Here is a 15,370-nt window from a genome sequence, read left to right on the forward strand (position 1 = left end):
TTGCAGATGCTATTCTTTTTTCTGTAATAATGATAGCTAATGCAAAAGCATTGGTACTGGATGCCAAAGAAAGGAATGAAGATTATATTGTCAGTGTTAAGTTATTCCCTTCTTGTGAGCAGGAAAAGCTAGTCAGTGGTTTTCTTTGCATCCAGTGCACATAGTTAGCAGTGTTTTTATAATTTGATACCATTATTTCTGGAATTCTGTGGGACAAAGTTCCATCACTTAGAGCAGTGCATATTCAGACAAATGTCAGCAAACTGAGAAGTATTTGAAATGTTTGTGTTAGCTAAAAGAAAACCATGTCAGACATATATATTTTGAGCAGATTCAAACTCAAAGTGAGACCACACAACTATCATTCTTGTACCCCTGCTGACATTGTATAATACACACCAGGACATAATTTAGAAGCTCACTGTGCTGAGACTATTCATGTACATAACTCAGATTAAGGGGCTAAGTTCCTTTACAGTTAATATGAATATGAATATGTATTTGCAGGTTTGGGGCATTAGTTGATAGTTAGCTGACAATTCAGCTCTAGCAAAGATACAGCTAATCAGACAGGGAAAAATAAGAAATTTCCTGTACAATGAGCTATTTCTCTTTGTCTCATTGACCTTATTTTTAGCTGATATTTTTCAGACTGTGTGATTGATGAGAATGATGCTAAAGCCTTCCTAACCAATGAAAGAATATACACCATAGAGGAATATGAAATCTACATTTTCCACCAGAAATTAAGCATTTCCCTAAATGGCTTTAAAAAATCTCAGTGCTGAATGTTTTACATTTTCCTTTCTGTTTCACTGTCAGCCAACACACTATTTCTATTTGATTGTATAATAATATTTATGTACAGTTTCACTGAGCTGTGCAAATACCAGCAAATGGATTTTGCATCCTTTGTTGCTTTTTAAGTTTTATAAGCCTCTTTCCAGTACATACCCATCTCCTGTTTTAAAGATCACAAGGAGAAATATATCACATCCAAAAGTACCACTCAATTATGCAAACCTCACTACAAGCTTAGATTGAAAGCGTATGACCATTTACACAAAACAGGGGTGTTATTTCTTGAGAATGTTCATATGGCCCCAGAGACCCTGATATGGTGCTACATACAATGTTAGATTCTTTTGGTTTTAGGAAAAAAATAGAGTCCAGCTGTAAAACTCCTTGAGACAGTGCATTGCAGTGTGTTTGCAATTTACAGAGCAAGGCAAAAATTCTGATGAGCACAGACAGTGCTCAGCTCCTGGCTGACCTTCTCCCATGGGGCATTAGCCCTTGGTGCACCCTGACAGACCAAGTGTTCAGTGCCCTCTACACTTGATGAAAGGCAATAACAGTCAAGTCACCATTTTCTGTCTGGTTTCATTGGTTTAGAGAAAAAAAAACACCATCAAGCAGCAGCCAGTGATTTCTTAAAGGGCTCCTGAATGTCTCTCTTCAAAATACATCTTTTTAGAGAAGAGGCTCCCAGGAGCTGTGAGGGGCCCTTGGCAGCCCCTGGTGCCATCCTCATCCCCAGAATTCACCACTGCTTTGACTCAAGTGGCCTGAAAAGGCATCTTCCAAAATGGGACCAAGCTAATTCCCCAGAGGATTTGTGTCGTGCTGCAATCCCTTACTCTCCATGTTTTCCTGTATGTGCACTTTAGAATAGAATAGAATAGAATAGAATAGAATAGAATAGAATAGAATAGAATAGAATACAATACAATACAATACAATACAATACAATACAATACTTTATTTGGAAAGGACCTACAACAACCATCTGGACTGTCCAAAAGCAAGAACACATTACTAAGGGCACTGTCCAAATGCCTTTTAAGTACTGACTGGTTTGGGATATCAACCACCTCTCTAGGAAGCCTATTGCAGACCTATTCCAGACCACACTCTTGGTAAAGAAATGTTTCCTAATGCCATCTCTGGATCTCCCCTGATGCAACTTTGGAGTATTCCCAGACCATATATCCCTGTGTCCCAGGGAGAAATGCTTAGTGCCTTCCTCTCTACTTTCCCTCCTCAGGAAGCTGTAGAAAACAATGAGATCCTCCCTCAGCTTCCTTTTCTAGAAACCAGACAATCACAAAGTCCCTATCCAGTCCTAACAGGAGCTGCCTCACTTCTTGGTAGAGTTTGAAAAGAGAGCAGATTTCTGTATCTGTATTCCTCAGAATCCTGCCACCTCCACGGACAGGGTGTGTGGGAGGACCACAGATGAAGGCCTGGGTATCCAGCTGAGAATCTTCCTCTCTAAAATTTGACTCTGTTTGGTTTAAAATTCTCAGATTGTTTAAGGATAATTTTTAAATGTATCTCAGCTTTTAAGAGTCACTCATATGAGTCTTACTTGAGTTGAGAGCACTTCCATGACACGGTGGTGTAAGGATTGCAGTGATGGCGTGTTTCATCCACAGTACCTGGAGTGATCACAAATTCTTCATGGAGTTGCTGGGATGTTCCCATCATCTCAGAGACCAAACGAGATACAAAACTAACAATCATAATAGAATCATAGAATGGTTTGGGTTGCAAAGTCATTTCATTCCAACTCCCCCTGCCATGGGCAGGGACACTTTTAACTAGAGCAGGTTGCTCAGAGCCCCATCCAACCTGGCCTTGAGCCTTTCCAGGAATGGATCATCCACAGCTTCTCTGGGTAACGTGTTCCACTTCTTTACCACCTCACAGTAAAGAATTCCTTCCTATCTGATTTAAAACTTGCCCTTTTCAGTTTTCAGTTTTCACTTAGCTCCCCAGTCCCCACCCTGCTGTCCATCCACTCCAGAGGTGTGGGAAGAGAGGTTGCCTTTGAAGATTGAGGGGAAAAAGTGGTTAAGTACCTCAGCCTTCTCCTCATCCAGCATGGCTTATCAGGGGAATGACACCTTATTTGACTTTCATTAGTAGAGGTTAATAATTTGAATTGATTCAAATATTTTTGCTTGTCTGAAAATAAGGGTCTTTACAAAATTAGTGGCAAAAGTAGAATGATGCCATGAAACCTGAAGAGGATAAAGATCTCATGTTATTAAAATATCACAATTAATACCAGCTGAAACCCTCTTTTAGTTCTGAGACATCTCTACAATTGTCAAATGAGCTCAAAAATTTTGTATAACTTTTTTGTCATTTTGCAGAATGAAGTGAAAGGTCTGAAAACAGTGATCCTTGTGCTCCAATTCCACTGCCTGCAAACTAAATAAAGAAATCAATAGGCATGCAGAGTGTTCCTCCTAGTCCATGCTTGGTTTCCAGAAGGATGTACTGAAGTGTGGCTTAACAGTAAAACAGAATCTGACTGGTGCTTTCCAATACCCTTTCAGATCAGTAAGTTTTTATTTATAGTCTTGTCCCCTGTGCAGAGGATGGATACTCTCCTTTCAACCAGATGGTTTCCTCCTCCTGTGTGTCTTTTACTCATCAAGTCCTGCATGATTACATTGTTGACATGTCATTGCTGAGAAGTAGTTTTAGAAAAAGAAAATAAATAGTTAAATAGTCCAGTTGTAAAAATGAAACACATCTGTTTGTATCAATCAATTCAAGCTCCACAGACCAAAATCCTATAAGAAAAAAATACTTTTTAGAAGCCATAATTTCCAGAGGAGTGGTAGAAGCAGAAGGATATACAGCATATACCCAAAGGCTCTTTGAAAACTACCTTGAAAATTATAACTTTATTATGTAAAAGTTAAATATATTAGTTCAATTCAGCGTCTCTTCTTTGGTAAGATCATTTCCATTACATTCACACACACACAGGGTGGTGTTTCCCAGCTGTCAGTCCAGCCTTTGTTGAAGTTACATGACTGGAGCTGAAGGCAGAATCTAGCTCCCAGGTCTGAATCCAGCAAAGCATTTATATTCAGAATTCTGTTCAAGAAAGTGCATGGTCCTGTTGGCTTTCTGGGCTGCCCATAAGCCTGAAAGTCAGGATGTGCTTAAGTACTTCACTGGAGCAGGGCAGAGTCGTGCAGCTGCTCTGAAAAAATCAGTCCATTTTGCTTTTCAGGGAGGCTATTACTGCTTGAAAGAGGTATTTCTCTGAAATAGAAGGGAACAAATGTCCCAGAACACTCATTCATTTCCCTCTCAGTCCATTTTCTTCTTTCTGCAACTCCCTTCTTGTTCCCTGGCTCATAACATCAGCCTTGTCCATTCCTTACAAAACATTGTAGCTAAACAGTCTTGCTTAAATGGCCAGCTCTCTCTGCTTTATGTGCCTCAGATTTAAATTGAGAACCTCTTCCTTGCCCAAGGCTCTGTTTTATCTTTGGATCCCATTTCATCCACCAATGTCTCCAGCTGTGCTGAGCATCCCCATTTCCCCCAGCCAGATCAGCTGTGGGCTGTTCCTACTGTACACCTGCCATGCTTTGCCTTTCCTACCAGCTCTGCTCCTTCCCTCATTTAAAGCCTGCCAGAAATACATCACCACCACATGGTGATAATAGATCTACCCCTCAGCAGAGCTGTTCTGGGAGCAAAAAGGGCTGGTGGGTGAGACCCAGTGCCAGGGCAGCTGCAGAGAGGATTCTGCAGGGGGGTGTAAGCTACCAGAACTGCTTGGACTGAAGTGCAACCCTCAGAGCCTGTGGTGAAGCACTTTGAGCCACAAAGGAAGATCACTGTACAGGAAACTGAATGCTGCAGTCAGTGCTGCATTGCAAGGTCATCTAAAATTCCTTCCTTACACACTTTGGCTAATAGAGAAAGAGCTGAGGGGTGGAGATGTCAGGGTCTCTTGTAATGAGGCCTCTGAGGTTTTTGATAAAGCTGCTTAGAAAATAAAAAACAGTTTGTTGTCTGGCACAATCTCATTCTTCCTGCTAGTCCTACAGAACCAGTGATGGGGATCAAGCTGACTCCATGCTCACCTGGTCCCAGCTAATCTAACTGAACCTTTGCAGCTGTCTGCAACAAAGCTGAGGTGCTAATAATCTGCCTGTCAGTGATTCTGTGTGGGTTTTGAGCTTTTTTTGTTCCAGGGCATTGGAAAAGCCTGGAACACAGCAGATCTGTGGCTGTGCTGGAGATCTCATGTGCTCTGTTCCAGCAGATGTGGCTGTGCTGGTGGTGAGGATGAGGAGAGTGCTCCCCATGAAGGCAGCATGGCTCTGTGAGCACACACACCCTCCTCAGGATGACTAAGAACAGACCTCAAGGGAACATGGGAGAAAAAGCAGGGAAGCATGAATCATCCGTGGAATGTCAGATTGCATGTGTCCTTTCGCAGAATGTAATTATTTTTATGCACATGTTTAATTAATTTTTCTTCCTGTTTCCTCTGATATTTGTTGTCATTCTCCTTGCTGGGTATAGTAGAACACTCCTCACTGTCAATGACTGCTTTGGCAGTGGGAAGCCCTAGAAGTGAGTGTGGCTGCCCCCAAAAGCAGTCTGAGCTGGAGACAACAGCTTGAAGGTGTTCTGTGATGAAAATTACATGTTCTGCTGCACAGTTCTGTTCTACACCTGTGTCTGGGGCCAAAGCTCATGGTGAGGGCAGAGGCAGAGATGTTTCAGCTTTGGGACTGGCTGTGCTGGCCCTATCTGCAGAGAGACAGAATCCTGTGCCATGAGCCCCCTGCCCAGCAGGGCAGCCTGGGGAAGGAAGGGAGAACATTTGGGGCACAACTGAGATGCTGAGGAACCCCTGTGCCAAAGGAGCAAGGAGTGCTTGGGAAAACAACAGGTACAGAACCAGCTTCTAGCAAGTGATCTCAGAGGAGGAGAGATGGGAGTGTGATGTGGCAGCTGAAGAAGGGGCAATGGCAATTTCTCTGCTCTCCCTGTTCCTGCATTTCCACAGGAATAAACCTGAGGCAAAGGTTTAGGCTAGGAAGAAAGAAAAGTGTTTTGTCCAAAAAGAAAAAGCCAGTAAATTTACCCTTTCCATCAGAAGAAAGGCTGTATCTTCAGCACAGCAGAGTCTCTCAAGGAATGAATCTAGTTTAAGCAGAATGAAAATCCTGTCTGCCACTTGTTTCTGGCATTTTCCCAGCATGTCTTCTGAGCACAGGATCCTCACAGCTGGCCATCTCCCCTTGTGTTCTCTCTCTACCATCTCATTGGTATTATTTCGAGATTTGCATTGCTTTTTTCAACTCCTTTTTGCTGGCTAGTTTAGCCCTTCATTTATAAGAAATGTGAAATTTTGCCATCCTCTTGAGTGTTTGTAATTTTGGTGTTTGTTTAACCTATGTGCTTTGAAACATAAAATTTTTCTTATATATTTTCTTCTTTTGCAGTATTTGGAAATTAAATTTTGATATTGGGCCTTTAAAGAAAGGCATGATGCTTTTATTTCCATTCTTTATGGCTACCTCATAACATGGGTTTGACCTTTTCTGTGCAAAATCCTTGCCAACATTTTGCTTTTTCTAGCCTTTTGAAAGCCATAAATAACACTTCTGCATTCTTGCCTATTTTCTAAGAGTGAAAATGCATTGGAAAATTTATTTCTTCTGTCCTGTATTAGGGCAGGAGAGGCAAGGAACAATTCTGTCGAGTTCAGCATCCCTATACTTACATCTAGGGATGTGAGATGTGGGTGCTGCATCAGTGCTGACAGAAATGTTCCTTCTCTTCACAGTAACTTCAGCTGGTCCATCTGCACCCATGTGAGAGAAGGAATGGTGTGCTTTCATCTCATCTCTTTGTATTTACAGAGTATCACAGGTAATGACTTCACCTTTCCTGGAATAAGCCAACAATCCTTTGGCGCCCCAAGTGCTGCATGAAAAGATCCCTACTCTCACTCTACATGAAAGTTAATCAAGAGTTTTGTAACTGCAGGGCCCAGACAAGAAAAATTGGAAATGGCAAAAATAAAATAAATTTATTTTGTCTATATTCACAAGAGAAATCATCAGTTTAGTAGCAGGAAAGCTTCCTGACTTGTCATATATGTTAAGATGTTACTTATGCATCTGTGCTTTTCAGCAGGTACTTCCTATCTTTTTAGAAAATAAGGAAACATTTCCTGTGTGTAACAGTGTGGCTCAGAGTTTCCACTTCATTAAAAATTGTATAATGCAGCAATTATACAATTGTACAATGCACTGAGAACAATTCAGTAGAGACTGGACACTCTTACAGAGCTAAGTGTGAGGTATTGCTGAAACACCATGAACGAGGAAAAGTCAAAGCTTTGCAGTTTCCCACAAAGATGACTAAAAGCTAGAAGCCTTGATCTAAAAGCTCATCAATATTTGTAATTGAATCTTTTGAAGAGCATTTTGCATTTGACTCCATCTTCCATAAAGTTAACAGAATGGACAGAAAGTATTTCACATTTCCCAGATCATACCTGACTGTGGAGGAAGCCCACACTGTACAGTGAGCAAAGGTTTTATTGGTCCTTAAGACTTGCCTAATTTAGCAGTGGCTCTTCTAATACAGATGAACACATCAGTGGTGTCCTGCAGGGGAATGCTGAGCACTGCTGACACATAAGGTGTTTGAAAATCTTGGATCATCCTTTAAGACATGCTGCAGCTCCCTGGGATATTGCTCCCTATTGCAGTGACACTGGTGGCTCCTCCTGAAGAGGAGAATAGGCTTGGTCTGTCCTAAGGAGAGTTTCCCATTTGTTGTGATTTCTGTCTTCATTGCTGCTCAAGATGCCTCCCCTGTGGATACATGGGGAGACTCGGGCTGGGAATGGCTGGCACGGATCCTGCAGTCCAAAAGCCAGGGTAATTCTCCTGTGGTGCATCAGGAGTATTCAAAACTGAGCATTACTATTCTGATGCTCCTTTCCCTCTGTTTTGCTTTGGGAGTCTGGATCTTTGCTGTGAGATGTGGAGCCCTGTTCTCCTCAGGCTTGTGTTCCCCTCCCAGCTGCGGAGGAGCCCAGCATTCCAGCAGGATCTGTGCCTGCAGAGCTGCTCCAGGAGCAAGGTGCCAGCTAGCTGTGGTGTGTGCTCCCCCATGGCTTGAAATATTGTCAGAGGGAGAATCTGTGGAGGAGTGCTTGTCATCTGATTGTATTATTTTTCAACCACACAGGCAATAAATATTTAAAGTCTGGTTGTAGGCGATGTAACAACTCTGTAAATACACACTTCTGAATACAGAAGTAAGAAAGAGGCTGATCTTTTCTTTTAAGAGGAAATAAATACATCTCTGTTTGGCATAAAGTGTCCTCCTCCCCATTCTGTAAGGAAGAATACGTTGAGGCAATTTTTCTGCTATGAATGAAGGTGAAAACTAAAGGCAGAAAAGTACTGCTGCATATTTATTGCTACCTCCTGGCAATCCTCTGCTCTTTTCCATTTGTCAGATCCAAGTATTAGATGAAAGAAAAGAAAGGAAAGAGGGAGAGAGGGAACTGAGAGAAATGAGCAGTTTCATTCTTTGTCCTGCTGCATTCTCTCTCCCTGCCTGTCCCCACCCTGGTTTTTTTTCCTGACAGAGAAGCTGTGAACAGTAATAGAGGTAGGAAGCAGCATGGGAGCTCCTGTGATGTTTTCTGCCCTCTCTACAGCACCACCTGAACTTCCACTATTCCAAGTAATTTGGTTTTACAGGAGTACTTGCAGTTATTTTTTGTAAACTAAAATTAAGTATTGGCATCAGCCTGAAGGTGCTGAGCCCATATCAGCTCTAGTGGAAGAGGGCAGCTGTGGCCAGGGAGGTGAGAAACACCCGTGGATGTGACTCAAAAGTGAGTACATGATCCTTGTCCTTGGACATTGACCACAGACTTTGTGGAGTGTGGAAATAAATCCAGGCCTGTTTTGATGTCCTTTGTTATGATTTTTTCCCTTTAGAATAGTTTTGGAAGGGAAAAAGATACTCTGGCATTGACTGAAGGGAGATCTAGGGTCTCAGCTGATTTAAGCTGAGCAGCAGAGTTATGGTAGTGGGGAGCTAGCTGAATCTGCATATTGCCCTTTCTAGCATTTCCATTTTTTCTGTTTTTAAAAGAGCTTCCTTTATTTTTAGAGGTGATTTTATGAAATGCCTTGGCAATTGAGAAGTAACTTGGTGATTTGACTCGTGGTTTGTTTCTCCTCTGTGAGGCATAGTTAGTAAAGTTTCTTGAATGTATAAATGATTAGCTAAATGTGATGATGTGTGAAGAATCTTACACTCCTGCTGTTTCTGAAATCCACTTAATGAACAAATTCCTTAGTGGTCATCTCAGAACAAACCATTATCAAACAACTCTTACCTACTAAAAGAAATGCCTTTTTCAAAAAGCCTAGCTTAGGCATAGTAGAATATTTATTACATGGCTGGCAGTATTCTTCTGCCTGAGGGATGGACTGCAATTACAGCATGGTAAATATTTCATTAGAACAAAGCAAAACTGCATGGGAAGTAGCCTTCCCTTTATTTAAAACATTTATTAAAATACAACATTAGAATCTACATGGGAATAATTCTTTCTGCCTAATCTAGCAGCTAAGCTACAATTTTAGGTGAGACATTTTGTTATTACAAAACCTTGCATATTAGAGCAATCTATCTTCTCCTTTGAGAAAGATGGACATCTTAGCACAGATTGAACCTAGAGTACACTGGTGTTCCCTATACCATTCTGGCTTGTTCAAGGAAGGAAGAAAAAGCAGGTGCAGAGATTTCAGTGCCTTTACAAAATCATTTCTCTTCAATGACAATGGAAATGCAGTTTAAGTACTAGACCTAAACACAAATGAATGTTGAATTTTGTGCACAAGAGTGGGAAGTGGTCACTTGAAAGTGCATAATGATGCATGTGCAGTTTTGGAGAGTAGTGTTCTACTTTAAATACTTCCTGAGTTCTGCTTATTTTAAAATTCTCCACTTCTCTGGACAGTGAAAAAAGAGACAAAGACAATTTTTGAGGGCTCATCCAACTGCAGCAATTTTCTTAGTGAATTGAAAAGTCACTTAAGAGCACATATGAGGAATGGGGTCTTACTGAACAGTAATCTGGATATAACTCCTTTTCATCTTTCTACTAGAGCACCAGAAAATACAACACTGTCCTGGGCAACCCAAAGTGTTATTGTATTCCATATCTACCTGTGCCCAAAAATATGACTGCCTCTCTAAGAGCTGTCAGCTGGACACAGAACCACAGAGGTCTGTGATGGTGTTCACAGGGGTCTCGGGTTGAGGGAAGAGATGAGGATCTGACTCCATGTTTCAGAAGGCTTGATTTATTATTTTATTATATATATTACATTAAAACTATACTAAAAGAATAAAAGCAAAGGTTTCATCAGAAGGCTAGCTAAGAATACAAAAGAATGATAACAAAGGCTTGTGTCTCGGACAGAGAGTTCGAGCCAGCTGACTGTGACTGGCCATTAATTACAAACAACTCTATGAGACCAATCACAGATGCACCTGTTGCATTCCACAGCAGCAGATAATCATTGTTTACATTTTGTTCCTGAGGCCTCTCAGCTTCTCAGGAGGAAAAACCCTAAGGAAAGGATTTTTTATAAAAGTTGTCTGCAACAGAGGTCAGCGTGCCAGGTCCTTTTGAGGTCAGGCTCTCGCAGGCAGAATTCTCTTCCCCTTTCCCTTTGTTTCTTGAGGGGAAGCTGGGACAGAGCAAGGCAGAAGGTTGCTTTTGTTCTCTCTGAGCTCCTTGCCTGCTTGCAAGAAGCTGCCTTTTGCAGTGCTAAACTGCTTCAAGGAAAATTTCACAGCCCCTGTGTACAGCCATGGTGCCCAGCCAGAGCCATGGGCTGGGAGGGGCTGGTTCCAGTGCCTGGGGACACCACTTGTGGCCACACCAATGGATGGCTCAGAAACTGCAGGGCTGGCACCAGCCAGCTCCAGCACCAGCAGGAGGCACAGAAATGGACTCTGCAGGTTTGCTGAGTTCTCTGGCTCCGGAGCTTCCCCACTGCTGGAATCTTTCAGCCGCCTCTGTCAGTGAAGCTGCCACTGCTGGAGAGAAGGAGGGGGCATTGCCCCTATGATGCAGCAACCTTGGATCCACTTACTATTTAATGTTATGTTTCTTGTTGTTATTATTTTTATTTATTTTAGTAAACAGCTACTTTTTCACTTATATCTACTTGCATTTGTAGATGGAAAGGGAAGGGTTAAAACTAAAAAGGGATGTAATTCATTTTGGAGTGTCTGCCCACTTGAATTGTCTTAAACCAAGATAATGTTTAGGCAATACCCCACTTTATCTGCTAGAGGTCTGTGCCAAGGCCCCAAGTCTACAGCCTGGTCCTACAGTGAGAACAGCCTTCTTCCTTCTTCAAAGGATAAGAAACAAAAAGAAAAAGATCACCTCACTGTACTAGTCACGGGCAGCCTCAAACCTCAACTCAAGTTTTATTCTTGATCTTTTCTCTAGTCTTCTAAAAAGTTGCAAAAGCCCTTGACTATGCTGCAGAATGTGCAAAATCATTTCTCATGGATCAGCATTGCACTCATAGCATGACTTTCCATCTGTCCCAGCTGCTGCCTCTGCTGGTCCAGCGACAGGGAGCTCCAGCCTGGCTCTGGGCAAAATGCACTTCTTTCAGGGAATTGGTTTTAAGTTCTTGCGAGCTGTAAACATGCAGGATTACTTTACTAGAGAAGAGTCAACCAAGATTTCTGGCTCACATTTGCTAGTCCAGAGAATTTTATCGTTGTATTGGTGCGTTTTGTCCTAACATCCTGAGCTTCATAGTGACTTCTCCAACTACACTGGAAAGCTGACACACTGCAAAAGTTAATGGAGAGTGAAAACTGTCTCTAGAGAGCCCTTACCACACTTGATGTTAGAAGCATCCAGATGCTGAAAAGCTGTGTCCACTTGTTTAAAGCCAAAAGCCAAAGGCTGTTTCTCACCCTGAGAAAGGGATCTTGCAGTAAATCTGCTCTGGGCCATAAAATCACCATTCATTGCCCATGGCATGAGCTAGCTCCCAGAATGCAGCATCAGCTCCAGAGACTAGAACGAGTTTAGGTTCAATGCTGGTTTCTTTTGGGTGGCCTCCAGACTCTGAGGATGCAAGTGCAAAGCATTCAAGCAAGACTCACAAGAATATGCAAACAGAGCACAAGTGAGACTCCAAAGCTGCACTCCCAGGGCTGGCCTGCCATGCAGAGCAATACAGGAGTCCTGAGCAAACAAAAGATTAAGCTAACTTTCAAAGGACAGCCCATTTTCAGAGGACTGAGAAACTGATCCACAGGACCCACAGATGTGCTGCTGACTCTTCCCAGCCTGATGGGCTGGCAGTGAGGAGAGGCCAAACTCTGCTTCCCAGTGCCTGCTCCTACAGGGCTGGCAAATACAGGATTATTTCAGAGCCCTTTGAAATATCTCTGAGCTATTTAAACTTAGACACTTTAATGTTTTTTTTTCCTTTTTTTCCCCTTTTCTTCTCCCTTTTTTTTTCTTTAATTTCTTCTGTCAGAGATGGAAATTAGTTGCTCAGGGACAAGGAGTCTGAATCTACAGAGCTGGCCATCAGGATGTTTGGCAGTGCCTGAGCATTGGAGGTTGAAGATTTCATGTGATAAAAGCAGCTGAAGTAATGCATTAAAATAGGTTTGGGGTGCCTAATTTCTTTGGAAACCTAATCCTTGCACTCTCACTTTGTGGGTCACAGGATTAATGCAGCCCCCACACAGACATGCTATCCTTCAGAAAGGTAGTGAGGCACTCTGTGCCTGCCTTTATTTAGCATTAATACATGAAGCACTCCACGTGCAAATAACTGTGCCAGGATTTCTGTACAGTCCTGTACCAGAAGACAAACTGTCCTGCTCCATCTCAATAAAGCTGCTTTCTTTCACTAAGAAGTCAGAGCAATGAAATCTCACAGAAAAGCACTAAAGCACACTTACATTGTATTCAAGAGCAACAATGGTTAAGTACAAATATCTAATCTTCAACAATGCTCAGCAAAAGAACTGAAGAGGATTTATAATATTAAGTTAGCAAAACTGATAGTAATGGGGAAAAAAAGTATGGGTACTTTCTGCCTCCTGTGAGGTTTATGAGGGTGTACCAAAATGAAGAAGGGTGTTCAGAGTTGCACTCCTCCTGGAGAGTGCTCTCTTGGTAGAGGTATTGGCATACCTCCAGCAACATTCCTTCTGTTTTATTTTTCTCATATGGATGGATGGATCTATGGATGGATCGATGGATGGATGGATGGATAGATAGATAGATAGATAGATAGATAGATAGATAGATAGATAGATAGATAGACAGACTGATATGCTTCATGTCTTGGTGTGATGCCCTTCACTCACAAGAAAGAAGCCACCACATACTGTATCAATAGAAAGTTGTGAGTTAATGTTCAATGGTAAATGTGACAATGATTTAACAGGATTTCTTGGCAAGGTACACTGGATTTGCTACTGCATAGAGGAAGGGGTCAGACAAAACTGTCAGGAAGACCCTCCCACTGAACCATGGGGTTCAGAATAGACTGTCCTGCTTTCTGAAGCCCTTCTCAGAGAGCAGTCTGGGCACAGCTGGCTCCACTCCTAGACTTGGTCAACAGTTTAGATTGAAAGGATGATACATGCACAGTGAATCCTTTAGCTAAGAAGCCAAAGTTTATCATGCAGTAACCACTCAGTGAGGATCTGTTTGGGACAGGATCTCTCAGCCTGGAGGAGTAACCTTGAGAGGTGTCCCTGCTCAAGGAGAGATCCTGGCGCGCCGCCCGCTGCCGTGCAGGAGAGCTCCACAGGCCCTGGGCTGTCTGCTATTTATAGGGGAAGATGAGTGACTTATGGTCACATTTGCATACCAGCAAGACGTCTGGGACACCATTCCAGACAGCCCTTGGCCACCATGTTGCCATCTGCCCCCAAAATCCAGGATAAGGTGGAGGCAGCCATCACATCCTCCACTAGTGGCTATTGCTTAAAAGGGCTGGGGGAAAGCACACCTCACAGGATGTTAAGGATCCCAAAGATCCACAACACAAGCAATTTGCAGATATATTTAATACTTTAAGTAGTTATTGAAGTCATGAATATGTTGCTATCAAGTGATAAAGCACTTCTAAGTCCTATAAGCCAAAATCTTTCCTGCAAAACAAAGAATGGGAACAGCCGTGTTCTGGAAAGGTGCCTTGTTTTGCCTTTTTGATCATGAATTTCACATCTGTGCTTGTCTGGATTTTGTTAGAACAATTTTTACATCCAAACTCATATGTACATCATCTGTCATCCAATTATTGGAGGTTATTCAAAGGTTATGTTTGAAGTACTCACTGGAGATATAAAGCAAGCGTTTCATTCATTGATAGTGATTGCTGAACAAAGGCTTGGAAATTCTAAAGGAACTACCAGAATAGATTTGAACTTCTGCACCATGGGAGTAGTGTTGTGAAGTCAGTGTGACCTTGGCAGAAACAGCAGGTAGCTGTGCTCACACCTCCTGAAGTATGAGGGACACGTTTGCATAATTGACTGAAGGTGATTTTCATGTCAGTGACAGGTTGACAGCAATTAATTATCTCAATATTTGCTTGGGGTTCTGAGCCTGCTCCAAGCGGTTAAAGATACTTTTGGAAATTAGTGGTTTTGTTTGCAATCCTTCCTCTAATTGTTTGCTAAATAATTTACTATCATTGTGTTTCAAATCTCTGAGTACTGCAAATAGTACTTAAATAGTATGGTTTAATGCAGAGGGAAGTAAATACAAATGTGTAAAGAATGTGTGGGAGAAGGGAGGAAGGGTAGATTTTAACAGGAACATGAGTGTCTTCCTCACCTAAATTTGACATGATCATTTAGAGGTGGCTGGTAGCAAAGTGCTGTAATGTTCCAGGCAGACACACAGGGATGTGTGTTTTATGTGAATGTTATGTGGACTGTAAGGAACTTGAAGATGTAGCAAATTTTCCAACAGTTTGCATTTCTGAGTGTCAAGTAGAACACCAAATTAGGTCCCTCCAGAAACCAAACTCTCCACCCCTCCCTGCCTGAAACCTCTTTTGCTGCACCCATTGGTTCTCAGCATCCCTCACCTGAAACTCATTGTGCAGCTTTCTATGTACTCCTGTTTTCTTTTAGCTCATAGTGATGCCTGTGGTGTTCAGGCTGTTCTGTAAATATGGTAGATATACTTTCAGCATAAATTTCACCTCATCATGCCCTACCAAATGCATGGCTACAGTTTGTAAGCATGTCATGCATTGCTGCTGTATTTTCTATTGAGATTAAATAAAACAAATGATGCAGTAACGTTTTTAAAAAGAAATTGAAATTCTGGGAAAGAGGTAACGAAAAGCTCTGTCTTTTGTAATTTCTGATCTGAATTCAGAGTGATCTGAATTTGTAAGCAACAGGGAAGCTATAGTCTTTCCCTTTTTGAATTTCATTATCTTGCTTAGATCACTCAAAATTCCACGACTTAGCAATC

Source organism: Melospiza georgiana, chromosome 6, assembly GCF_028018845.1.
Source record: "Melospiza georgiana isolate bMelGeo1 chromosome 6, bMelGeo1.pri, whole genome shotgun sequence".
NCBI classification, from domain to species: domain Eukaryota; kingdom Metazoa; phylum Chordata; class Aves; order Passeriformes; family Passerellidae; genus Melospiza; species Melospiza georgiana.